Below are 25,776 nucleotides of genomic sequence, written 5' to 3' on the forward strand. Positions count from 1 at the left end.
GTGTTGCTGCCAGCTTCTCTCCCTCTCTGTCTCCCTGTGTTGCTGCCAGCTTCTCTCCCTCTCTGTCTCCCTGTGTTGCTGCCAGCTTCTCTCCCTCTCTGTCTTCCTGTGTTGCTGCCAGCTTCTCTCCCTCTCTGTCTCCCTGTGTTGCTGCCAGCTTCTCTCCCTCTCTGTCTCCCTGTGTTGCTGCCAGCTTCTCTCCCTCTCTGTCTTCCTGTGTTGCTGCCAGCTTCTCTCCTTCTCTGTCTTCCTGTGTTGCTGCCAGCTTCTCTCCCTCTCTGTCTTCCTGTGTTGCTGCCAGCTTCTCTCCCTCTCTGTCTTCCTGTGTTGCTGCCAGCTTCTCTCCCTCTCTGTCTTCCTGTGTTGCTGCCAGCTTCTCTCCCTCTCTGTCTTCCTGTGCACTCAGCTGGTTTTTCTTCTTGCCTCTGCCTCCCTACCCTCCTTCTCTTCCTTGCCTCTCTCTCTCTTCCCTCTGTCCGTTGCTGCCTGCCCTTCTCCTGACATGTCCCACCTCCCTCCCTCTCTATTCCACTCTACCCTGCCTCTCTCTCTCTCCATCTCTGTTGTTCCCCATCTCTTTCTCTGCTCTCTATGTTCAGTGGTGCAACATGAGGCAGTCTGTGGCTATCTGTCTGTTTGGACTCTCAGCTCTGCTCCACGGTGAGTGACTTTCATGTTCTTTCTCTCTCTGTGTGTGTATGTGTGTGTGAGTGTTGTGTATGTGTTTCCACGTGTACGTACAATATGTGCATTGATATTTGAGAACTCAACCTTACAGTTCCAGCTGTATAGCAGAGAGAGAAGAGAGGAGAGGGAAATGAACAGAGAGGGAGGAGAGAAGAGGAGCAGGAATAAAGAGAGACAAGGGAGAGGAATGATCACAGAGCTTACAGGTTAGAATGTTGTTTATCACAGTTGTAAAAATCCAACTCTCCTGTCAATTTTAATCCATCATTGGTTGATGTGTTCCTCTCTGCACCAGCAGCAGTATCTTAGATGGCTAACATATTGTGACTGCATATTGATATGGTACCATCTTGTGACTGTATATTGATATGGTACCATCTTGTGACTGTATATTGATATGGTACCATCGTGTGACTGCATATTGATATGGTACCATCTTGTGACTGTATATTGATATGGTACCATCTTGTGACTGTATATTGATATGGTACCATCTTGTGACTGTATATTGATATGGTACCATCTTGTGACTGTATATTGATATGGTACCATCTTGTGACTGCATATTAATATGGTACCATATTGTGACTGTATATTGATATGGTACCATCTTGTGACTGTATATTGATATGGTACCATCTTGTGACTGCATATTGATATGGTACCATCTTGTGACTGTATATTGATATGGTACCATCTTGTGACTGTATATTGATATGGTACCATCTTGTGACTGCATATTGATATGGTACCATCTTGTGACTGTATATTGATATGGTACCATCTTGTGACTGCATATTGATATGGTACCATCTTGTGACTGTATATTAATATGGTACCATCTTGTGACTGCATATTGATATGGTACCATCTTGTGACTGCATATTGATATGGTACCATCTTGTGACTGTATATTGATATGGTACCATCTTGTGACTGTATATTAATATGGTACCATCTTGTGACTGCATATTGATATGGTACCATCTTGTGACTGTATATTAATATGGTACCATCTTGTGACTGCATATTGATATGGTACCACCTGGAATGCTCTTTCTGTGGGGTGATATTCACCAGAGTAATACAATGCAATACATTGCAATACAACACAACAAATGAATCTCCACAAAGGCCGTTTACAAGCTTTGTGGTACATAATAGCATATTACATACAAACACAACATGCTGTTATAAAGACTGTACTCTACTGTATGTTGGTCTACATTACATTCACTAGTTCTATATATTTATATATTTCTTAATTCCTTTCTTTTACTTTTAAATTTGTGTGTGTTGTTGTGAATTGTTAGATACTACACGCTACACCTGCAATAACATCTGCTAAATATGTGTATGTGACCAATAACCTTTAATTTGATTAGATTTTTAGTTGGACATTGCTTCCGAATTTCATCAACTGCACAGATACATTAAGTCTGATACAGTTGTGAAACAGGAGTGAGTGAAGTCAGTCCACGATGGAGCTGCTAGAAGTGAGGTTCCTGGTCCTGGTTCTGGTTCTGTCTGTCTGTCTGTCTGTCTGAGTGGAGGGTTTTAGTGTTTAAGGCGTCACTATTTCCAGTGTGGAATAGATCAGACGTTTTAACGGCCACAGAGAGACTAGTCAATCCCCTTAAAGGTAGAGTCAGCGGAATGACGTTGCACGAGCAGCACCGCAGATATTACGATGAGCAAGATGCAAGACTTTGCTCTCACACAGTCACACACAGTATCTGCTTTTGTGCACAGGTTTGCTTCACGCTAGTACAACATGGTAGCCACTGGACCAAAAGAGGGGTTTAACCTCACTCTCCAACATTCTTAGTTGTTGCAGAAATTGACCCACTATCCTGTTTACTTTGTTCAGCTACGTTATATTGCTGACTCTACCTTTAACAATTAATGGGCCTGTCTGGAGACTATCTCCCTCTCTTCAGTCTCTCTCTTCTTGATTCTCCTCATTCTTCTTCTCTCGCCTCATCTTTCTCCCTCTCTTCACTCTCTCCTCTTGATTCTCCTCTTTCTCCCTCTCTTCACTCTCTCCTCTTGATTCTCCTCTTTCTCCCTCCATTTCATGGGCTCTCGTTTGTGGTCTCGCAAGGAGCTGCTTACGGGGGTTCATTGGGGTGGTGTCCGTCGGCGTGCAGAAGGTGGATCGGTGGTGGTTGGGTTGGTAGTTGGCAGCGGCGACTCTGGACGCGTGCCGGGCCCTTCTCGCGGATCTCCCCAGCTACGGTGCTCGTTGGCCTCGTTTACACGGGGTCTCCGGCGGGTTGCCTTGTCCGGCGCCTAGCAGCTGACTTAGAACTGGTGCCGACCAGGGGAATCCGACTGTTTTAAAAGAAAAGCCCTGGAAAATAGTGAAGTGTGGGCAAGCAAACACAATACTACACAAGAAATGGGAACTAAAAAACTAAATAAAATTGGCAGACGACCGGAGGGCCACAATATAATATAAATACTAAAATGCATATATAGCGGGCAAGAAATGTATGAACAAAGGGGCCTTTGGACAGGACCCCAACACCCAATTGTGGTGACGAGTACAAAGACAAGTTTAAGGCCCAAGCTATGGGGCCGTGCAAGCAATAAAAACGTGTATATAAAAAGAAAGAAATCTATAAATTAAGGACCCCAACACCTAATAAAGATGATGAGTACAAATGTGTGTACAAAGGGGCCTGTAGACAGGACCCCAACACCAAATAATGGTGATGAATGCAGTGAAAACAAATCAAAAACCTGGACATGCCAAACCAGGCGCGACCTCGAGCGGACACCACAGGGGAAAAAAGGCTGCAAAGTAAGCTAAGTAATGCAGGATGCACCTCCTGATAGCCGGAAAAAGTTGCCGCTAGTGGGTTGGGTACCACTGGTGAAATCTTCTTATCTTGACCCAGTACAGCCTCAGAGGAAGGGCCATTTTTTTATTTTGTAGTGACATTGCGTTTTTTGTAAGCTGTTTTTTCTGGATCAAACGCGCTTTATAAATGGACATTTTGGATATATATGGACGGAATTAATCGAACAAAAGGACCAATTGTGATGTTTATGGGACATAATGGAGTGCCAACAAAAGAAGCTCGTCAAAGGTAATGCATATTTTATATTTTATTTCAGCATTTTGTGTAGTGCCTGCAGGGTTGAAATATGCATTAAAACTATTTGAAACCGTTCCATTCAGATGCTCTTCTTTTTTTGGTGTAATTCTTCTCATCATGTTTTTGTCATGACGTTGGCCTAGGGGTAGGTTTATGACACTCATAAATACCTCTTCCCCCCCTTTTTCCTCTCTCTACCCTACTGATGTGAAATTTGAAAACCCCTTGGTTAACATAGAGATTCTGGGAACATCAGGTGGGGGGAAATGAACTATATTCTGGTAATCCGACCAATTGAACATATGCGGTGGTACTTAATGAATATGATGTCAGTTCGGTTATCATCTGAGACATTCTCATCAATGATAAGATGACATAAACTCTACAGTGGAAAGTCTGCACATTGTAGTTATCGGATTCACATGGAATTGTTGTTCAATTTAGATGTTTGAATATACAATTATTGGTGAAGAGATTAAATGTAATTTTAGCTTCTAAATGAGAGATTTGGGTTTTCATAAGGTTAGGGCTCTGCTCAATCAGTGGCCCGCCCCTGTGAAGAGACATGGGCTGTAGACTGTGAAACACGCCCTTCTCCCTCCACTATATAAGCCCTTGACGACAATGTAACCTTCTGTTCCAAGTACGTGAGGTCTGCAGCCTCTGCAGTAAAAGGACTAACATGTCAACTACAGAACTGAGCCAACCTCAGCGTGAGCTTTGGTTGCGAATGGTATGAACTTTGAACTCGTATTCGCTACAGAAGTGATACCTCCTAGCTGTTGAGTTAGCAACAGCAGCTGCAAACGCAGGCTAGGAAAGAACAGGCAGAGTATCCCGTCTATCACACAACGACGTTACTACAACGTATCCAATTGACCACCAGAGACATTCTTCAAAGGACAAAGGACTCGGTTTGGCAACACGGCCTTCCATCTACCACCAACCTACCAAAGCGCAGCTCAGAGTAAATATTTATTGCATTTTCCTTTTCCAAATGTGCGGTAATTTAGAATGCATAAGATACTGTATTTACGATAGCACAGCTTCTTTCTCCCTTTGTCCCTCAGTCTTCCCACTCTTTCACTCAAACCCAGCCCCTTTTCTTTTGTGTAACCAGCTGTCATATCTGTTCCGCCCGCTAGGGACATTTTCCTTTATGACATAATTTGTAATCAAGGTATGATTCATTCTTTGTATATGTCATTCTGTGTGATTAGTTAGGTATTTAGTAAATAAATAATTAGACCCAATTTTGTATTGCTGATTCAACTTGTTAGCCAGGGTTCGTGAAAATAACCAAGAATTTACAACTTTCAGATGAGACTGAATTAAGGTGACGATTAATATTGACTGCTATTGATGTAAAATATTACTAGGTCTTTAAGAGTTTATTCGGAAGATAACAGCTCTATAAATATTCTTTCATGGTGCCCCGACTCTCTAGTTAATTACATTTACATGATTAGCACAATCGGGGAATATTAATTACGGAGAAAGGATTTTATAGAATAGCATGTCATCTCACTTAATACGGCACAGCCAAAGACACAACATTTTTATTATACTCACTCCCTTCTGGATTCATATTTTATTCTCCTACAGCTCATCTCTTCCCCGTTTTAGATATTCTTAATCTCTATCTGTGCAATCATATGACTTTCGTTCCACTCCTTTCTCTATATATTTCTCTCTCATTTTTCCAGGGGTGCAACTTTCACTGGGGACGGAGGGGTAATGAAACTCCCACATTCTGAAAATGCATTTTTTCCTCCTCCAGGTTTTATCATTGCACTGTGATATGAAAAACAGCATCTGTGTGCTTTAGGACTATATGGACACCTTAGAGCAGTTGGGTAGTCTGTTTGGATTTAGGACCACGCGGACACCACAGCGCAGGCGGACAGGCTGTGTGAAGACCAAGCTTCTGAAAGGCTGGCTGGACCAGCCATATGTGTTGCGCTCTTTCTCCGAGTTGTAAAAGCAAGCAGAGCAGAAACGGGCTACTCTTTACTCTTGACTCATGTACAGTTGAAGTCAGAAGTTTACATACATACAAATACATTTAAACTCATTTTTTCACAATTCCTGACATTTAATCCTAGTAATAAATTCCCTGTCTTAGGTCAGTTAGGATCACCACTTTATTTTGAGAATGTGAAATGTCAGGATGATTGTTACGGTTTTCTTCCGTCGAAAGAGAGTCGGACCAAAATGCAGCATGTTTAATACGATACATCTTTAATGAAGATGAAACACGATAATACAAAAACAAGAAACGGGATGTGAAAACCTATACAGCCTATCTGGTGAACACTAACACAGAGACAGGAACCATCACCCACGAAACACTCAAAGAATATGGCTGCCTAAATATGGTTCCCAATCAGAGACAACGAGAATCACCTGCCTCTGATTGAGAACCACCTCAGGCAACCATAGACTATGCTAGAGAACCCCACTAAGCCACAATCCCAAAACCTACGAAAAAAACCCATACAAAACACAACACAAAATAAACCCATGTCACACCCTGGCCTGACCAAATAAATAAAGAAAACACAAAATACTAAGACCAGGGCGTGACAATGATAGTAGAGAGAATGAGTTATTTCAGATTTGACTTCTTTCATTACATTCACAGTGGGTCAGAAGTTTACAAACACTCAATTAGTATTTGGTAGCATTGCTTTTAAATTGTTAAACTTCGGTCAAACGTTTTGGGTAGCCTTCCACAAGCTTCCCATAATAAGTTGGGTGAATTTTGGCCCATTCCCCCTGACAGAGCTGGTGTAACTGAGTCAGGTTTGTAGGCCTCCTTGCTCGCACACACCTTTTCAGTTCTGCCAACAAATGTTCTATAGAAGGAGGTCAGGGCTTTGTGATGGCCACTCCAATACCTTGAATTTGTTGTCCTTGGGCCATTTTGCCACAACATTGGAAGAATGCTTGGGGTCATTGTCCATTTGGAAGACCCATTTGCGACCAAGCTTTATCTTCCTGACTGAGGTCTTGAGATGTATCTTCAATATATCCACATAATTGTCCCTTCTCATGATGCCATCTATTTTGTGAAGTGCACCAGTCCCTCCTGCAGCAAAGCACACCAACAACATGATGCTGCCAGCCCCGTGCTTCACAGTTTAGATGGTGTTCTTCGGCTTGCAAGCCTCCACCTTTTTCCTCCAAACATAACGATGATCATTATGGCCCAAAATTTTTATTTTTGTTTCATCAGACCAGAGGACATTTCTCCAAAAAGTACGATCTTTGTCCCCATGTGTAGTTGCAAACCGTAGTCTGGCTTTTTTATGGAGGTTTTGGAGCAGTGGCTTCTTCCTTGCTGAGCGGCCTTTCAGGTTATGTTGATATAGGACACGTTTTACTGTGGTTATAGATACTTTTGTACCTGTTTCCTCCAGCATCTTCACAAGGTCCTTTGCTGTTGTTCTGGGATTGATTTGCATTTTCGCACCAAAGTGCTTTCATCTCTAGGAGACAGAACGCCTCTTCTTCCTGAGCGGTATGACGGCTGCGTGGTCCCATGGTGTTAATACTTGCGTACTATTGTTTGTACAGATGAACGTGGTACCTTCAGGCGTTTGGAAATTTCTCCCAAGGATAAATCAGACTTGTGGAGGTCTACAAAATTTTTTTCTGAGGTCTTAGCTGATTTATTTTGATTTCTTTCAAGGTAGGACTTGAAATACATCCACAGGTACACCTCCAATTGACTCAAATTATGTCAATTAGCAAATCAGAAGCTTCTAAAGCCATGACATAATTGTATGGAATTTTCCAAGCTGTTTAAAGGCACAGTCAACTTAGTGTATGTAAACTTCTGACCCACTGGAATTGTGATACAATGAATTATAAGTGAAATAATCTGTCTGTAAACAATTGTTGGAAAAATTACTATTGTCATGCACAAAGTAGATGTCCTAACCGACTTGCCAAAACTATAGTTTGTTAACAAGAAATGTGTGGAGTGGTTGAAAAACAAGTTTTAATGACCTGCTCGTTGAACATCTCATTCCAAAGTCCCCCCCCCCCACCAAAGTTGCACCCCTGCATTTTTCCTTCTGTCTACAGGAATGTAGTTGTCTCTTTGTAACAGTCCATTCTGTCTACAGGAATGTAGTTGTCTCTTTGTAACTGTCCATTCTGTCTACAGGAATGTAGTTGTCTCTTTGTAACGGTCCATTCTGTCTACAGGAATGTAGTTGTCTCTTTGTAACGGTCCATTCTGTCTACAGGAATGTAGTTGTCTCTTTGTAACGGTCCATTCTGTCTACAGGAATGTAGTTGTCTCTTTGTAACTGTCTATTCTGTCTACAGGAATGTAGTTGTCTCTTTGTAACGGTCCATTCTGTCTACAGGAATGTAGTTGTCTCTTTGTAACGGTCCATTCTGTCTACAGGAATGTAGTTGTCTCTTTGTAACTGTCCATTCTGTCTACAGGAATGTAGTTGTCTCTTTGTAACTGTCTATTCTGTCTACAGGAATGTAGTTGTCTCTTTGTAACGGTCCATTCTGTCTACAGGAATGTAGTTGTCTCTTTGTAACTGTCTATTCTGTCTACAGGAATGTAGTTGTCTCTTTGTAACGGTCCATTCTGTCTACAGGAATGTAGTTGTCTCTTTGTAACGGTCTATTCTGTCTACAGGAATGTAGTTGTCTCTTTGTAACGGTCCATTCTGTCTACAGGAATGTAGTTGTCTCTTTGTAACGGTCCATTCTGTCTCCTCTGTCTTCTTATTCTTTCCCTCTCGTCATTGCCCCCTCTCTCTCTCCCGCTCTCCTCCCTCATCCTCATCCTTTTCCTTATCCCCCTCTCTCTCCCTCCCCCTCTCCCAGTATCTGAGCAGGGTCCCCACCAGCGTAATCTATTGAGGGAGCTACTGAGGGACTATAACCGTATGGAGAGACCTGTTGCCAACGACTCTCTACCACTCACTGTCCGATTCTCCTACACTCTCTTACAAGTCATGAATGTGGTACGCTACCATGTTCTCTTATACATTCATATAAACACACACGCACACAGACACATAGACACACACACACTCATACACTCATTTAACTGTCTTCATCTTATTCCAGGATGAGAAAAACCAGATCCTCACCACTAATGCCTGGCTTCAGATGGTGAGGATGACCCTGCATGTGTGTCCATGCCCGCTTGTGTGTGTGTGTGTGTGTGTGTGTGTGTGTGTGTGTGGCTCCCTGGCTGCGTTTAGACAGGTAGCCCAATTCTGTAATTTCTTTCACTAATTGGTATTTTGCTCTGAAAAAGATCTGATGTGAAAAGATCTGATGTGATTGGTCAAAATATCAATTAGTGGAAAGATATCAGTATTGGTCTGCCTGTCTAACCAGCCCCTGTAACCTTAATCATTTATTGACTGGATTTGTATAGCAATGGTTTGACCACTACCTTCAGTGGAACCAGTCAGAGTACCCTGGAGTGAAAACCCTTCGCTTCACTACTGACCAGGTCTGGATACCTGATATACTACTGTACAACAGGTGTGGGTCTCTCTCTTTCTCTCTCTCTCTAAAAATGTATTTGTTTATTAAAATTAAAATATCAAGGCAACCAGATGCAATAGGATTTATAGTTTGCTCAACTGTATAGGATAGATAGCAAGAGCTTTACACACGTGTGTTGTACTATATACTGAGTTTGGAAGGACACCTGTATCTTTGTAGTGACTGGGTGTTTGATACACCATCCAAAATGGAATTAATAACACCATGCTCCAAGGGGTATTCAATGTCTGATTTTTTTTTACGTCTCTACCAATAGGTGCCCTTCTTTGCGAGGAATTGGAAAATATCCCTGGTCTTTGTGATTGAATCTGTTTGAAATTCACTTCTCGACTGAGGGACCTTACAGATAATTGTATGTGTGGGGTACAGAGATTAGGTAAAGAATCATGTTAAACACTAATATTGCACACAGAGCAAGCAATATATATATATTTAAAAAAAGTTGAATAGTTATTGACTCAAGACAATCAGCTTTTCATTTTTATTTAATTTCAAAACATTTCTAAAAAACGCAATTCAACTTTCACATTGTGTTGTCCAGTGACACACAATCTCAAAGTAATCCATTTTAAATTCAGGCTGTAGCACAACAAAATGTGGATCAAGTCAAGGGGTTTTGTCTCATTACGCACCCCTGGTTCCCATTGCCCCTGATTAGTATGTTATATATGTGCCCTCTGTTCCCCATTGTCCTTGTCGGTTACTGTTACCATGTCCCTTGGTCCTGTGAGTACCTGTGCTGTTCTTTCAGCTTCCATGATACGTGTCATTGTGCACTTGTTTTGCGGGCCTCGTATTATTTAGAGGTTTCCACCTCGCTCTTCTGTTTGGGTGGAGAAAATAAAATTCCTATTACGTATTATTGCGCCTGTCTCCAATCATTAGACAACATGACAGAATAACCAACCTCTGAAATGGAGACAGCAGGAACGACCGAGCTGTCGACCATCGTAGAGGCAGTCCAGCATCAAAAAGTCTCTCCAGACTCAGCAACGACATGGATACCATACTGCGTTTGGAGGGCAATGTACAGTCCCTCCAGTCTCCAGCACCGGTTCCGACACAAGCCCCCACACCACTACATGCCTCCGTCCCATCTGAGCCGCGGAATACCCCTGTCCCTTTGACGGCGCGCCAGCGAGATGCAAGGGATTCCTTCTGCAATGCGAGCTGTACCTCGCGGTCTGGGAAACGGGCGGACCCGAGGTCGAGTCCTACGAGCCCTTCACCCTCTTCCGCTCGGTGTTTGATCATCCTGTGGAGGGCCGAAAATGGGATGAACGTCTACTCCGATTACGCCAGGATCAAGGACTTAACTCTGGATTTCCGGACCATCGCGGCCTCCACCGGATGGAACAAGTCGGCTCTGGTTAACGTGTTCCGCTGCGGACTGACAACCTGTCACTCCACCAGCTCATCAGCATGGCGATTAGTTTGGACAACCTCCAGCTGTCCCGATGAAGACCTGCGTGGAATCCGGAGCTCATGGCTACACCTGCACCGTGTCCAGAGCCGATGGAGGTGGGTTCTGCATGTTTGCCCGAGGCAGAGTGTAGGAGAAGGAGGAATCTGGGCCTCTGCTCCTATTGTGGAGAAAGGGGTCATTTCTCCCTGCCCTGCCCTCTATCCACTAATAGGCGAGGAAGTGACAAGCCAGGGAATTCTCCTGCTCCAACCCAGGTAGGATGTAAGATCTCCCCTCCTTTTCTGTCAACTCAACCAGTATGTTTTCCTATTCAATTCCCTGAATACCCTAGCCCCTCACTCCCATTAGCTCTGATTGATTCCGGAGCTGCCCGGCAATCTTTTGCCACTGCATTACGCATTCCTTTGGTTGCCCTACAGTCACCCATTCCAGTTCGAGCCCTGGATTATCGTCCAATAGGGACAGGTCTCGTACATCACATCACTGTTCCCTTTTCTCTGCTGACCCATGGGACTCATTTAGAACCTATCACCTTTTTGATTGTTTTCGGTCTCCCCTGGTTGAGTTGGCGTAACCCTGTTATTTCCTGGTTCGAGGAGAGAATGCTGGGTTGGTCTCAGGAGTGTCAGGGGAGAGTCTCGCTCTGTCTGTCAACACCACTACGTGGAAAGTCCAGACCACTCCATCTCTGCTCAGTCAAAGACACCCAGACACCTCCCCTGCAGAAAGCTCCTTCCCCTGCTGGTTCCACAATGACCCTGGTGTCACCTCTCGGTGGACTTTGTCACTGAACCCCCTCCTTCCCAGGGGAACACCACCGTTCTTGTCGTTGTGAACCGGTTTCCCAAAGCTTGTCGCCTCCTTCCTCTGCCTGGGCTCCCGTCGGCCATTCAAACCGCAGAGGGTCTTTTAACGCACGTCTTCCAGCACTATGGGATCCCGTTGGCCATTCAAACCGTGGAGGGTCTTCAAACGCACGTCTCCAGCACTATGGGATCTATCTCGCTCTTATGTTTGTGTGGATAGAATAAAAAACCCTATTACGTATTCCTGCGCCTGTCTCCTATCATTAGACAACGTAAAAGGTTGTGAATACTTTATGACCTACATTATAATAAGTTACATATTAGTGATGAGTTGTTCGCAAATGAACAGCTCTTTTTGAACAGATCTTTTTGGTGAGCATCTGGAACCATATTGTATCTGTGAATGAGGCGTTCATTTGACTCCCTGCTACTACTGCTTTATGAGCTCCAGACAACCATTCTCTGAAGCTATTCATTCCTCACTGCAGGAACAGTAGGTAGTGAGGAGAGAGCCAAGCAATCTAATTCCATCATTTAAAATGTATTTGAACTCACATTTCACTATCTGCATAATGGTAGGAAACATTTTAGGCTTTATATTAGAAATATGCTATTTTTTATGTTTCACACATTTTTTTATGCACTACTAAATAAAGAGCCGTTTGGGAGCCAAATGAACGGCTCATTTAGGTGAACGGCAACAAAGATCTGGCTTCCCGAAAAATACTCATCACTAGTTACACCCTAACACAGTGATCTGAAACTCCTGGTTTACAGGCCACATCAAGCCTGCAAGTCACATCATTGCTGGCTTGCAGAATTATGTAATTCCTATTAGAATCTAGCCAGAGTGAAGATATCCAGACTAATAGATTGGATTAGTTTAGAAAAATGCCTTTTGTCTTTGTGTAGCATAAGCTTAATCAGCCAAACAATGTGTATGCAAAAACACAGGTATTAAAACAAAAAAAATCATCCTGTAATAAAGCATGCTGGGAAATATGTTAATGATGGGCATGGCTTTGAGCAAACTAGAATCTAGTGTTGAGAAAACAGCTGGTTGCCTTGATATTTTAATTTAAATCAACTTAAATGCTATTTTGAAGTTCACTCAACCCAGAGAATAATGCTGATTAAGCAACTGGTTAAGTTAAAGTACACACACACACACACACACACATACACACACACACCTTGCTGATCTTTCTTTTTTGTCCTTCTCAGTGCTCATGATAAGTTTGATGCCACCTTTAAGAGCTATGTGCTGGTCAACTCCAGTGGATTCTGTGAGTACCTACCTCCAGGTAAGTCTATAGATCAACCTTTCTCTCTTTTTATTCTTCCCTGACCTTCCCCTCTCTCATTTTAGTTTAACATAGATATAGGGGAGAGTGGGGTAAGTTGAGACAAGGAGTAAGTTGAGCCACACTGGTTTCTAATAAATCATACACAACATTTATAATTTGATCAAATATTTAGGAAGAGGTCATTTCAAGGAGTCTGTAAATGAAGAAACTACATCGAAAAAGTGGTAAGCAAGTTAGGTCCAAAAAAAGTATTTTCACCAAGTCAAACAAATATATTGTGTTAGATGTTTTATGATGCTTATATCTAAACCAAGGTAGATCATTTAACATTCTTGAAAATGCAAGTGTTCTTACATCCTTCAAAAGATTAGAATCTTGGTAATCAAACTACGTTTTCCCATTTAAAATAGCTATTACAGAGAACAAATACCATGCTTTTGTTTGAGAAGAGCGATCAACAACAAAAAAACATTTTCCACCATGGCAGTATTGACACATTCACATCTGAATGTAAAATTATGACTTACATTCTGATATCTTGCTTTTATTTCTCTTCCTGAGGGTCCCAGTGATGAAATGATAAAATAACATTTCTTTGATAAAATCCATTTTTATAGCCTAAAATGAAACATTTTGTAAACCATTTGTGTCGTGAATTCCATCTCTATCAACTTTTTATGGAGCATTCGACGTAATTACACACAGTAAACAATAGTTTATCTAGTCATAGTTGGTTTCAGTGCAAACTTCTGGATGTTTGCAACACAGCCAAACTTGATTGTTTTTTTTGCGGGGAGTATTGACTGAAGTGAATTTATTTGAAGACAACGAGCAATGACTTCATTGCGCACCAATAATATCAGCGAAGCTTCGTTGATTGACTGTATTTCTGCCCAATGACCACTGATGTTCTTGAAATCTAACTGGGTAGATAGCCAATGAGCTGAGGTAAACGCCAGTATGTGATGGTTATGGGTTGGACCACCATCCCTTGTTTGTAAACGCACACGTAACAAACTTCATTCTCGCTTTGACCATCAGAGTAGGTGCAGTCACGCTTGTTACGCACAGCGGTGTTTTGGAAAGTTGTGTTTTGGAAAGTGTTTTTTCAACAATTTCATTGAAGACATCATGGCGAATAAATCAGGAAAAGCTAAATCCAAGTCTAAGTATACAGATTTGCACCAGATTATAGAAGAGATTGATCTGGAAAGTGAGACAGACTTTTTGTTTGATGAATCTTTGAGTGTTATGATTCAAACATTGAGGAGCTGTTTCTGCAAGGACAGGACGTACTTCTGGACGGGTAGGTGCTAATGCCGTTTTATGAAATATAAATATGTATATACAGTGGTGCAAAAAAGTATTTAGTCAGCCACCAATTGTGCAAGTTCTCCCACTTAAAAAGATGAGAGAGGCCTGTAATTTTCATCATAGGTACACTTCAACTATGACAGACAAAATTAGATAAAAAAAATCCAGAAAATCACATTGTAGGATTTTTTATGCATTTATTTGCAAATTACGGTGGAAAAATAAGTATTTGGTCAATAACAAAAGTTTATCACAATACTTTGTTATATACCCTTTGTTGGCAATGACAGAGGTCAAACGTTTTCTGTAAGTCTTCACAAGGTTTTCACACACTGTTGCTGGTATTTTGGCCCATTCCTCCATGCAGATCTCCTCTAGAGCAGTGATGTTTTGGGGCTGTTGCTGGGCAACACGGACTTTCAACTCCCTCCAAAGATTTTCTAGTTGTTGAGATCTGGAGACTGGCTAGGCCACTCCAGGACCTTGAAATGCTTCTTACGAAGCCACTCCTTCGTTGCCCGGGCGGTGTGTTTGGGATCATTGTCATGCTGAAAGACCCAGCCACGTTTCATCTTCAATGCCCTTGCTGATGGAAGGAGGTTTTCACTCAAAATCTCACGATACATGGCCCCATTCATTCTTTCCTTTACACGGATCAGTCGTCCTGGTCCCTTTGCAGAAAAACAGCCCCAAAGCATGATGTTTCCACCCCCATGCTTCACAGTAGGTATGGTGTTCTTTGGATGCAACTCAGCATTCTTTGTCCTCCAAACACAACGAGTTGAGTTTTTTCCAAAAAGTTATATTTTGGTTTCATCTGACCATATGACATTCTCCCAATCTTTTCTATATCATCCAAATGCTCTCTAGCAAACTTCAGACGGGCCTGGACATGTACTGGCTTAAGCAGGGGGACACGTCTGGCATTGCAGGATTTGAGTCCCTGGCGGCATAGTGTGTTACTGATGGTAGGCTTTGTTACTTTGGTCCCAGCTCTCTGCAGGTCATTCACTAGGTCCCCCTGTGTGGTTCTGGGAGTTTTGCTCACTGTTCTTGCGATCAATTTGACCCCACTGTGTGAGATCTTGTGTGGAGCCCCAGATCGAGGAAGATTATCAGTGGTCTTGTATGTCTTCCATTTCCTAATAATTGCTCCCACAGTTGATTTCTTCAAACCAAGCTGCTTACCTATTGCAGATTCAGTCTTCCCAGCCTGGTGCAGGTCTACAATTTTGTTTCTGGTGTCCTTTGACAGCTCTTTGGTCTTGGCCATAGTGGAGTTTGGAGTGTGATTGTTTGAGGTTGTGGACAGGTGTCTTTTATACAGATAACAAGTTCAAACAGGTGCCATTAATACAGGTATCGAGTGGAGGACAGTGGAGCCTCTTAAAGAAGAAGTTACAGGTCTGTGAGAGCCAGAAATCTTGCTTGTTTGTAGGTGACCAAATACTTATTTTCCACCTTAATTTGCAAATAAATTTGCAAATTTCTCATTTTGTCTGTCATAGTTGAATTGTACCTATGATGAATATTACAGGCCTCTCTCATCTTTTTTAGTGGGAGAATCTGCACAATTGGTGGCTGACTAAATACTTTTTTGCCCCACTGTATATTGTTTTTGCAAAAAAAAATATATATATATATTTTTGCAATTTGCAATGAAATGTGTGATGAAATGTGTAAAGTCCACATTGGCTATAGTGTGTGTGTGTGTATGTATGTGTACGACCCATGACCTGTGTGTGTATTGTTTGTCTGTTTGGGTGTGTGTGTGTGTGTGTATATGTACAGTGCCTTGTGAAAGTATTCGGCCCCCTTGAACTTTGCGACCTTTTGCCACATTTCAGGCTTCAAACATAAAGATATAAAACTGCATATTTTTTTGTGAAGAATCAACAACAAGTGGGACACAATCATGAAGTGGAACGACATTTATTGGATATTTCAAACTTTTTTAACAAATCAAAAACTGAAAAATTGGGCGTGCAAAATTATTCAGCCCCCTTAAGTTAATACTTTGTAACGCCACCTTTTGCTGCGATTACAGCTGTAAGTCGCTTGGGGTATGTCTCTATCAGTTTTGCACATCGAGAGACTGAATTTTTTTCCCATTCCTCCTTGCAAAACAGCTCGAGCTCAGTGAGGTTGGATGGAGAGCATTTGTGAACAGCAGTTTTCAGTTCTTTCCACAGATTCTCGATTGGATTCAGGTCTGGACTTTGACTTGGCCATTCTAACACCTGGATATGTTTATTTTTGAACCATTCCATTGTAGATTTTGCTTTATGTTTTGGATCATTGTCTTGTTGGAAGACAAATCTCCATCCCAGTCTCAGGTCTTTTGCAGACTCCATCAGGTTTTCTTCCAGAATGGTCCTGTATTTGGCTCCATCCATCTTCCCATCAATTTTAACCATCTTCCCTGTCCCTGCTGAAGAAAAGCAGGCCCAAACCATGATGCTGCCACCACCATGTTTGACAGTGGGGATGGTGTGTTCAGGGTGATGAGCTGTGTTGCTTTTACGCCAAACATAACGTTTTGCATTGTTGCCAAAAAGTTCAATTTTGGTTTCATCTGACCAGAGCACCTTCTTCCACATGTTTGGTGTGTCTCCCAGGTGGCTTGTGGCAAACTTTCAACAACACTTTTTATGGATATCTTTAAGAAATGGCTTTCTTCTTGCCACTCTTCCATAAAGGCCAGATTTGTGCAATATACGACTGATTGTTGTCCTATGGACAGAGTCTCCCACCTCAGCTGTAGATCTCTGCAGTTCATCCAGTGATCATGGGCCTCTTGGCTGCATCTCTGATCAGTCTTCTCCTTGTATGAGCTGAAAGTTTAGAAGGACGGCCAGGTCTTGGTAGATTTGCAGTGGTCTGATACTCCTTCCATTTCAATATTATCGCTTGCACAGTGCTCCTTGGGATGTTTAAAGCTTGGGAAATCTTTTTGTATCCAAATCCGGCTTTAAACTTCTTCACAACAGTATCTCGGACCTGCCTGGTGTGTTCCTTGTTCTTCATGATGCTCTCTGCGCTTTTAACGGACCTCTGAGACTATCACAGTGCAGGTGCATTTATACGGAGACTTGATTACACACAGGTGGATTGTATTTATCATCATTAGTCATTTAGGTCAACATTGGATCATTCAGAGATCCTCACTGAGGGGCTGAATAATTTTGCACACCCAATTTTTCAGTTTTTGATTTGTTAAAAAAGTTTGAAATATCCAATAAATGTCGTTCCACTTCATGATTGTGTCCCACTTGTTGTTGATTCTTCACAAAAAAATACAGTTTTATATCTTTATGTTTGAAGCCTGAAATGTGGCAAAAGGTCGCAAAGTTCAAGGGGGCCGAATACTTTCGCAAGGCACTGTATATATATATATATATTCCATGTTTTATTCAAATGGAATGGAGTAGAACAGCAAACACACACATGGCCACTGTGCCTGCTACTCCTCTCCATTTCCATATGGAATAGCCATTGGGTGCTGTTCAGAGGAGGGCAGGCCCACAACAATGGCCGAATTTGAATGGAACAGCACTTCACCTTAGTGGCTGTTCCCTCTGCTCTATACAATACATATCTGTTTATTTTATGTGATGATAAAAGGCTAATACAACACAAATATTTTTTACATGTTTTCTTTCACAGTGATAGCGACTCCGACTGGGAGCCCCCGGTGCCAAGCTCCCCACTCTACCTCTGCCCCCTCTACTCCTGCCTCCAGAGGTGTTCATATGCCACAGTTCATTACTGCAGGCATGACTGTGCCTCAGGGCCAAAAGGGCACAGCATGGAGGCGTCGTTGTGTTCTGTGTCGCATGAAGTCCCCCATCACCTACACCACTTTTTCAGTTTGCCTCTGCTTTACATCAGAAAGAGACTGCTATGGCACAGGCAGCAAAATATTGTGTAGAGGACTTCCAAACGGTCTACCCCTGAATTTTTTTAATATTTAAAAAAACAATTGTATATATTTTTTTTGTGTGTTAGAATTGCTTTTTGATATGTTGTATATAGTTATTTGCACTGTTGTATATAGTTATAGGTCATTTCACCAATTCCGCCACTTGGGTACATTTGGGCAACTTGTGTGGGACACCTGGGTGACTTCATACTAAATGTCCTGTAGCTCACCCATTCCTGAAGTTATCCATACAAATGATCTCCAGCATCCTATCTGACTGTGTGGCTATTCTAGTACATGATGAAAGATGATACTACAACAATAAAAAACAGAACACGTATGCTCTTTCTTTCTCTTTTCTTCCACCAGATCTACTGTGTTATATTCTCCTACATTCAATGAACATTTCCACAAACTTCATAATGTTTCCATTCTAATGATACCAAGAATATGCATATCCTTGCCTCTGTGGTTGAGCTACAGGCAGTTAGATTAGGGTATGTCTTCAGGCGGAAATTGAGAACAAGGGATGCAGCCATAACAGGTTAAGGATTCTCTTACTTTAGACACACATACATTCCTTCTTCCACAATGGTTATCATTTCCAATGCCCCTTGTCCATGCTACATAACCTCTTTCTTAGGAACTAACATTATTAATCAGATATTGTAAAACAGGGTAGAATTTAATTAGTTATAGTTCTATTTCAATTTACACATTGTTTAGTTATTATTCATAAAATTCCTAACACTTCCTGTCCCAGGTATTTTTAGCAGTGCGTGTGAAGTGGACGTGCGTTGGTTTCCCTTTGACGTCCAGCACTGTGAGCTGAAGTTTGGCTCATGGACGTTTGACGGCTGGCTGCTGGATCTCCAGATGCAGGAGGCTGACCTGTCAGGATACATGTCCAATGGAGAGTGGGAACTGCTGGGTGAGAGAGTTCTGTCTGCCCCTGACCCTCTTGTATCTCTCTCTCCCCCATATTACTTTCTAATCTTTCACTCCCTCTTTCCTACCCCCTCTTGTAGGTGTACCAGGTGATCGTCATGAGATATTTTATGAGTGCTGTACAGAGCCCTACTCTGACGTGACCTTTGTTGTGACCCTACGACGGAGAACTCTGTTCTACGCTCTCAACCTCCTCGTCCCCTGTGTTCTCATCTCCTCCTTGACACTGTTGGTGTTTCTACTGCCAGCCCAATCGGGGGAGAAGATCGGTCTGGGTGAGGAAAGGGGGAGGAGGAAAGGGGGAGGGAGAGGAGGAGGAAGAGGGAGAGGCAGAGGGAGAGGCGTAGGACAGGGGGAGGGAGAAGAGGAGGGAGAGGCAGAGGGAGAGGCGTAGGACAGGGGGAGGGAGAAGAGGAGGAAGAGGGAGAGGCAGAGGGAGAGGCGTAGGACAGGGGGAGGGAGAAGAGGAGGAAGAGGGAGAGGCGTAGGACAGGGGGAGGGAGAAGAGGAGGAAGAGGGAGAGGCATAGGACAGGGGGAGGGAGAAGAGGGGGAAGAGGGAGAGGCAGAGGGAGAGGCGTAGGACAGGGGGAGGGAGAAGATGAGGAAGAGGGAGAGGCGTAGGACAGGGGGAGGGAGAAGAGGACTATAAAAGGGAGAAGGGATGGAGACAGGAGAGATGTTGGAGGTGAAAAGGGGAGGTCTGAGCCACTGGAACACTGGAAAATATGATGAAAATAGGGAAGATGATGAGGTGTAAGGGAAAGATAGAAGAGAAAGAAATTACAGTTCAGAGTGATGAAAAATAAATCAGGTGTTAGAGATGGAGAGATGAGATAATGGTCCTGCTGTATGACTCTTTCTCTCTTTCTCTCTTTCTCTCTGTCTCTCTCTCTCTTTCTCTCTCTCTGTCTCTCTCGCTCTCTCTTTCTCTCTGTCTCTCTCTCTCTCTGTCTCTCTCTCTCTCTCTCTCTCTCTCTCTCTCTCTCTCTCTCTCTCTCTCTCTCTCTCTCTCTCTGTCTCTCTGTCTCTCTGTCTCTCTGTCTCTCTGTCTCTCTGTCTCTCTGTCTCTCTCTCTCTCTCTCTCTCTCTCTCTCTGTCTCTCTTTCTCTCTCTCTCTCTTTCTCTCTGTCTCTTTCTCTCTGTCTCTGTCTCTCTCTTTCTCTCTGTCTCTTTCTCTCTGTCTCTGTCTCTCTCTCTCTCTTTCTCTCTGTCTCTCTCTTTCTCTCTTTCTCTCTTTCTCTCTGTCTCTCTCTCTCTTTCTCTCTGTCTCTGTCTCTCTCTCTCTCTCTTTCTCTCTGTCTCTGTCTCTCTCCGTACCTGCCCTCTCTTTTATTGTTTCTCTCAGTAATTCTGCAGCGGTCCAAGAAAACCTCAAATGATTTTTACAATCAGAAAGCGGGACAGAGATGGAGGGAGAGAAGGGGTGTGGGTAGGGGAGGGACAGAGATGGAGGGAGAGAAGGGGTGTGGGTAGGGGAGGGACAGAGATGGAGGGAGAGAAGGGGTGTGGGTAGGGGAGGGACAGAGATAGAGGAAGAGAACAGGTGTGGGAAGGGGAGGGACAGAGATGGAGGGAGAGAAGGGGTGTGGGTAGGGGAGGGACAGAGATGGAGGGAGAGAAGGGGTGTGGGAAGGGGAGGGACAAAGATGGAGGGAGAGAAGGGGTGTGGGTAGGGGAGGGAGAGAAATGGAGGGAGAGAAGGGGTGTGGGAAGGGGAGGGACAGAGATGGAGGGAGAGAAGGGGTGTGGGTAGGGGAGGGACAGAGATGAAGGGGTGTGGGTAGGGGAGGGACAGAGATGGAGGGAGAGAAGGGGTGTGGGTAGGGGTGGGACTGAGATAGAGGGAGAGGAGGGGGGCAGAGAGGTGAGGGACAGTGATAGAGGGAGTGAAGGGGGGTGGGGAGGGGAAGGACAGAGATGTAGGGAGAAAAGGGAGAAGGGGAGGGCCAGAGATGGGGGAGAGATGGATGGGTGGGGTGAGTTGGCAGAGAGATGGAGAATTGTACTACCCACAAGTATTGCTGTATTTCCCAGTGTAATAATATCCTTTTCCCCATCTCTCTCTCCAGGCATTACAATTCTTCTCTCTCAGACTTTTTCATGTTGCTGGTGGCTGAGATTATGCCAGCTACCTCAGACTGCATACCACTGATAGGTCAGTGAATGGGTGTGTGTGTGTGTGTGTGGGTGTGTGTCTCTGTATAAGTGTACTATAATACTGTGCCTCCATCCTAGGTCAGTATTTTGTGAGTACCATGGTTACCGTAGGGATGTCAGTGGTGGCGACTGTAGTTGTACTTCAGTACCATCACCACGACCCCAACAGTGGAGACATGCCTCAATGGGTGAGGCTCTCTGTCTGTCTACTGCTTATGACGTGTGTCTGTGTGTGTGTTCATCTCATATCTGTGAATGTCTGGACCTTGTGTGTGTCCTGTCCTCTTCTATCAGGTGCAGTTTGTTCTGCTGCAGTACATTACCTGGTTCCTCTTATCTACTTACTTTACAGCGCATTCGGAAAGTATTCAGACCCCTTTTCTATTTTCACATTATGTTACATTACAGCCTTATTCTAAAATTTATTAAATCGTTTTTCCCATCAATCTACACACAATATCCTATAATGACAAAGCAAAAACAGGTGTTTAGAAATGTTTGCAAATGTGTATATATATATATATATATATATATTTTTTTTAAATGAAATATCACATTTACATCAGTATTCAGACCCTTTACTCAGTACTTTGTTGAAGCACCGTTATCAGTAATTATGGGTCTTCTTGGGTATGACGCTACAAGCTTGCGCACTTGTGTTTGGGGAGTTTCTCTCATTCTTCTCTGCAGATCCTCTCAAGCTCTGTCGGGTTGGATGGGGAATGTCGCTGCACAACTATTTTCAGGTGGCTCCAGAGATGTTCAATCGGGTTCAAATCCGGGCTCTGGCTGGGCCACTCAAAGACATTCAGAGACTTGTCCTGAAGTCACTCCTGTGTTGCCTTGGCTGTGTGGTTAGGGTCATTGTCCTGTTGCAAGGCGAACCTTTGCCCCAGTCTGAAGTCCTGAGCGCTCTGGAGCAGGTTTTCATCAAGGACATCTCTGTACTTTGCTCTGTTCATCTTTCCCTCGATCCTGACTAGTCTCCCAGTCATGTTTCCTCCAGGAGTGAGGCTTGGCATTCAGGTCAAAGAGGTCAAACTTGGTTTCATCAGACCAGAGAATATTGTTTCTCATGGTCTGAGAGTCCTTTGGGTGCTTTTTGGCAGGTGTTTGACACAATCCTGTCTCAGAGCTCTATGGACAATTCCTACGATCTCATGGCTTGGTTTTTGCTCTGGACCTTATATAGACTGGTGTGTGCCTTTCCAAATCATGTCAAATCAATTGAATTTACCATTGATAAAACAAGTTGTAGAAACATTTCAAGAATGATGAATGGAAACAGGATGCACCTGAGCTCAATTTTTAGTCTCATAACAAAAGGTCTGAATACTTATGTAAATAAGGTATTTCTGTTTTTTATATTTCATACATTTTCAAACATTTGTTTTCAAACATACCTGTTTTTGCTTTGTCATTATGGGGTGTTTTGTGTAGATTGATGAGGAAAAATGTTTATTTAATCCATTTTAGAATAAGGCTGTAATGTAACAAAATGTGTAAAAAGGAAAGGGGTCTGAATACTTTCCAAATGCATTGTATTCTGTGTGTGTGTGTCCTCTCCCTCTCTCAGTTGGTTCTGGCACAGAAGGTCCCTGGGTCCTCTTACTTACTTACTGTGTGTGTGTCTCAGGTTGAGTTGGTTCTACTCCAGTGGGTTCCCTGGTTTCTGAGGATGAAGTGTCCAGAAGATTGGGGTGAGCTCACACCCCAACACAGCCCCTCCAACCCCCAGACCAAGACCTGCTCCTCTGCCCCCACCACCACCACCCCAGCCCCCTTAACCTTCCCCCAGAGCCTCACCTCTCTGCAGGCCAGTTTAAGCCAGCTCAGCCAGCCCCTACCACACCCACCTTCCAACCCTACCCTCCAGTCCTATCCCAACCATAACCCAAACCTCCAGCCTAATATCCACCTTAACCCAAATCGATATCCCCAGCCCCTTCTTAACCTACACCCCAACCTACACCCCAATCTCCCCTCCATCCCCCACGCTCAGCCCAATGGACATCTGCCATACATGGGCTTCCAGAGTCCTCCTGAACCTGACCCTGCTGTCACCTGGAGAGGAGGAAGAGGAGGAGGAGGAGAAGAAAGAAGGGGTTCTGACACCCGCATCCTCCACCACCACCCACCCTCCTCCACAATGTTGGGTAGCCCCCTGCCACAACCCCCCCCATCTCCAGACCCTGACCCCTCATCCTCAGGTTCCAGCTGTGTGGAGGATGGGGCTGGGGAAAGTGGAGTGGGTACTTGCCATGCCCAGGTCAGGGTGTTCCAGGCTGGGGAAGCAGCGGCCCAGCTCCAGGCCCTGCTGACGGAGGTGCGGTTCCTGGCCGAGGGTCTCCGTGAGCAGGACCGCAGGGTGAGCGTGGCAGAGAAGTGGCAGTTTGCAGCAGTGGTCATCGACCGTTTGTGTCTGGTGGGGTTCAGTGTGTTCAACATAATTTGTACCATTGCAATCCTCATGGCCGCACCCAACTTTGCAGAGGCCGCCTCCAAGGACTTCTTCTGAGAAGGAGAGAGGGGGAGGAGGAGAGGGGGGGAGAGGAGAAAGGAGCCCCGCTGCTTCTAAATCGTTGCCACCACTCCAAAAAAAAAATGCAAAAAACATATATCCATATTTCTGCCAAGATGCGCTTTTAAGATCAGATTGACAAGTTACAACGTATATTTCTTGCATTTGATGCATTCATAGTCTTTGGGGATTTTAATTTGGGGTAAATGGAGATTGGCAAACCCATGCTTAAGCTTATTTAAAGCCGCTATGCTGCATCAGTTGGGCTACAGGTTATAATTCTTTTAAAGAGACATTTTGTAGAATATCCTTTTAAAAAGTCACCAGAAGTGGCCATTTAACAGTCCTAAAAAATATATTTAAAAACATCACGGGGGTTCATGCCCCCGGACCCCCCCAGAAAGGGAGTGGGAGACTATGGAGCAATTTCAGTGGGAACATAAATTGTATTTGAATTCCATAATTTATGTATTATGATATTGAATTTAAATTCTGTGCAATTGCTGTGCCTTTCTTTTCTCTTCCGGGTCTTCATGCCCAGTTTGGCTAATGTAGGGAGTTATGTGTCAAATCATTCACTGATGATGATGTTTTTGTCCTTTGGCCATGTGTTAATGAATGTGATATGTGTGATGATGGGAACTGGACAGAGAGGGGACATAAGTCATATTGGGCTGGCACCAGGTTCTGTGGCTTCAGCTCAGCTCAGCACTGCTTCAAACAAAAGAACCACACACACACACGAACACACACTAATAAATAAAACATAACTGGTTGTTGAGAGACTGTCTGGAGGAACTACAATAGGTGTCAGTCTACGTTTTGCATCTCAAAATAAATAATCTTATTTTCTACTTTTCTATGTCTTTTCTGGACAGTGTCCCTCCGATTGAAGACGCAGAGACAGAGAGTAGTTAACAGAGACAGAGAGTAGTTAACAGAGACAGAGAGTAGTTAACAGAGACAGAGAGTAGTTAACAGAGACAGAGAGTAGTTAACAGAGACAGAGAGTAGTTAACAGAGACAGAGAGTAGTTAACAGAGACAGAGTAGTTAACAGAGATGCAGAGACAGAGAGTAGTTAACAGAGACAGAGAGTAGTTAACAGAGACGCAGAGACAGAGAGTAGTTAACAGAGACAGAGAGTAGTTAACAAAGACGCAGAGACAGAGAGTAGTTAACAAAGACAGAGAGTAGTTAACAGAGACGCAGAGACAGAGAGTAGTTAACAGAGACAGAGAGTAGTTAACAGAGACTCAGAGACAGAGAGTAGTTAACAGAGACGCAGAGACAGAGAGTAGTTAACAGAGACGCAGAGACAGAGAGTAGTTAACAGAGACAGAGAGTAGTTAACAGAGACGCAGAGACAGAGAGTAGTTAACAGAGACGCAGAGACAGAGAGTAGTTAACAGAGACGCAGAGACAGAGAGTAGTTAACAGAGACAGAGAGTAGTTAACAGAGACAGAGAGTAGTTAACAGAGACAGAGTAGTTAACAGAGACGCAGAGACAGAGAGTAGTTAACAGAGACGCAGAGACAGAGAGTAGTTAACAGAGACGCAGAGACAGAGAGTAGTTAACAGAGACACAGAGACAGAGAGTAGTTAACAGGGACGCATAGACAGAGAGTAGATAACAGAGACGCAGAGGGAGAGATGGAGGAAGGGAAGGAGAGGGAGAGATGCAGAGACAGAGAGTAGTTAACAGGGACGCAGAGGGAGAGAGTAGTTAACAGACGCAGAGGGAGAGAGTAGTTAACAGAGACGCAGAGACAGAGAGTAGATAACAGAGACGCAGAGGGAGAGATGGAGGAAGGGAAGGAGAGGGAGAGATGCAGAGACAGAGAGTAGTTAACAGAGACGCAGAGACAGAGAGTAGTTAACAGGGACGCAGAGGGAGAGAGTAGTTAACAGAGACGCAGAGGGAGAGAGTAGTTAACAGAGACAGAGAGTAGTTAACAGGGACGCAGAGGGAGAGAGTAGTTAACAGAGACAGAGAGTAGTTAACAGGGACGCAGAGGGAGAGAGTAGT

The 25,776-nt window shown here is 43.6% G+C and overlaps 1 pseudogene; it reads left to right on the forward strand.

The window, feature by feature from the left end:
• The first annotated feature begins 509 nt into the window (after window positions 1-509).
• LOC116353151 (neuronal acetylcholine receptor subunit alpha-7-like) lies at window positions 510-24,601 on the forward strand (annotated as a pseudogene).
• The last annotated feature ends 1,175 nt before the right edge of the window (window positions 24,602-25,776 follow it).

This window comes from Oncorhynchus kisutch, linkage group LG13 (genome assembly GCF_002021735.2).
Source record: "Oncorhynchus kisutch isolate 150728-3 linkage group LG13, Okis_V2, whole genome shotgun sequence".
In the NCBI taxonomy this organism is placed as follows: Eukaryota; Metazoa; Chordata; class Actinopteri; order Salmoniformes; family Salmonidae; genus Oncorhynchus; species Oncorhynchus kisutch.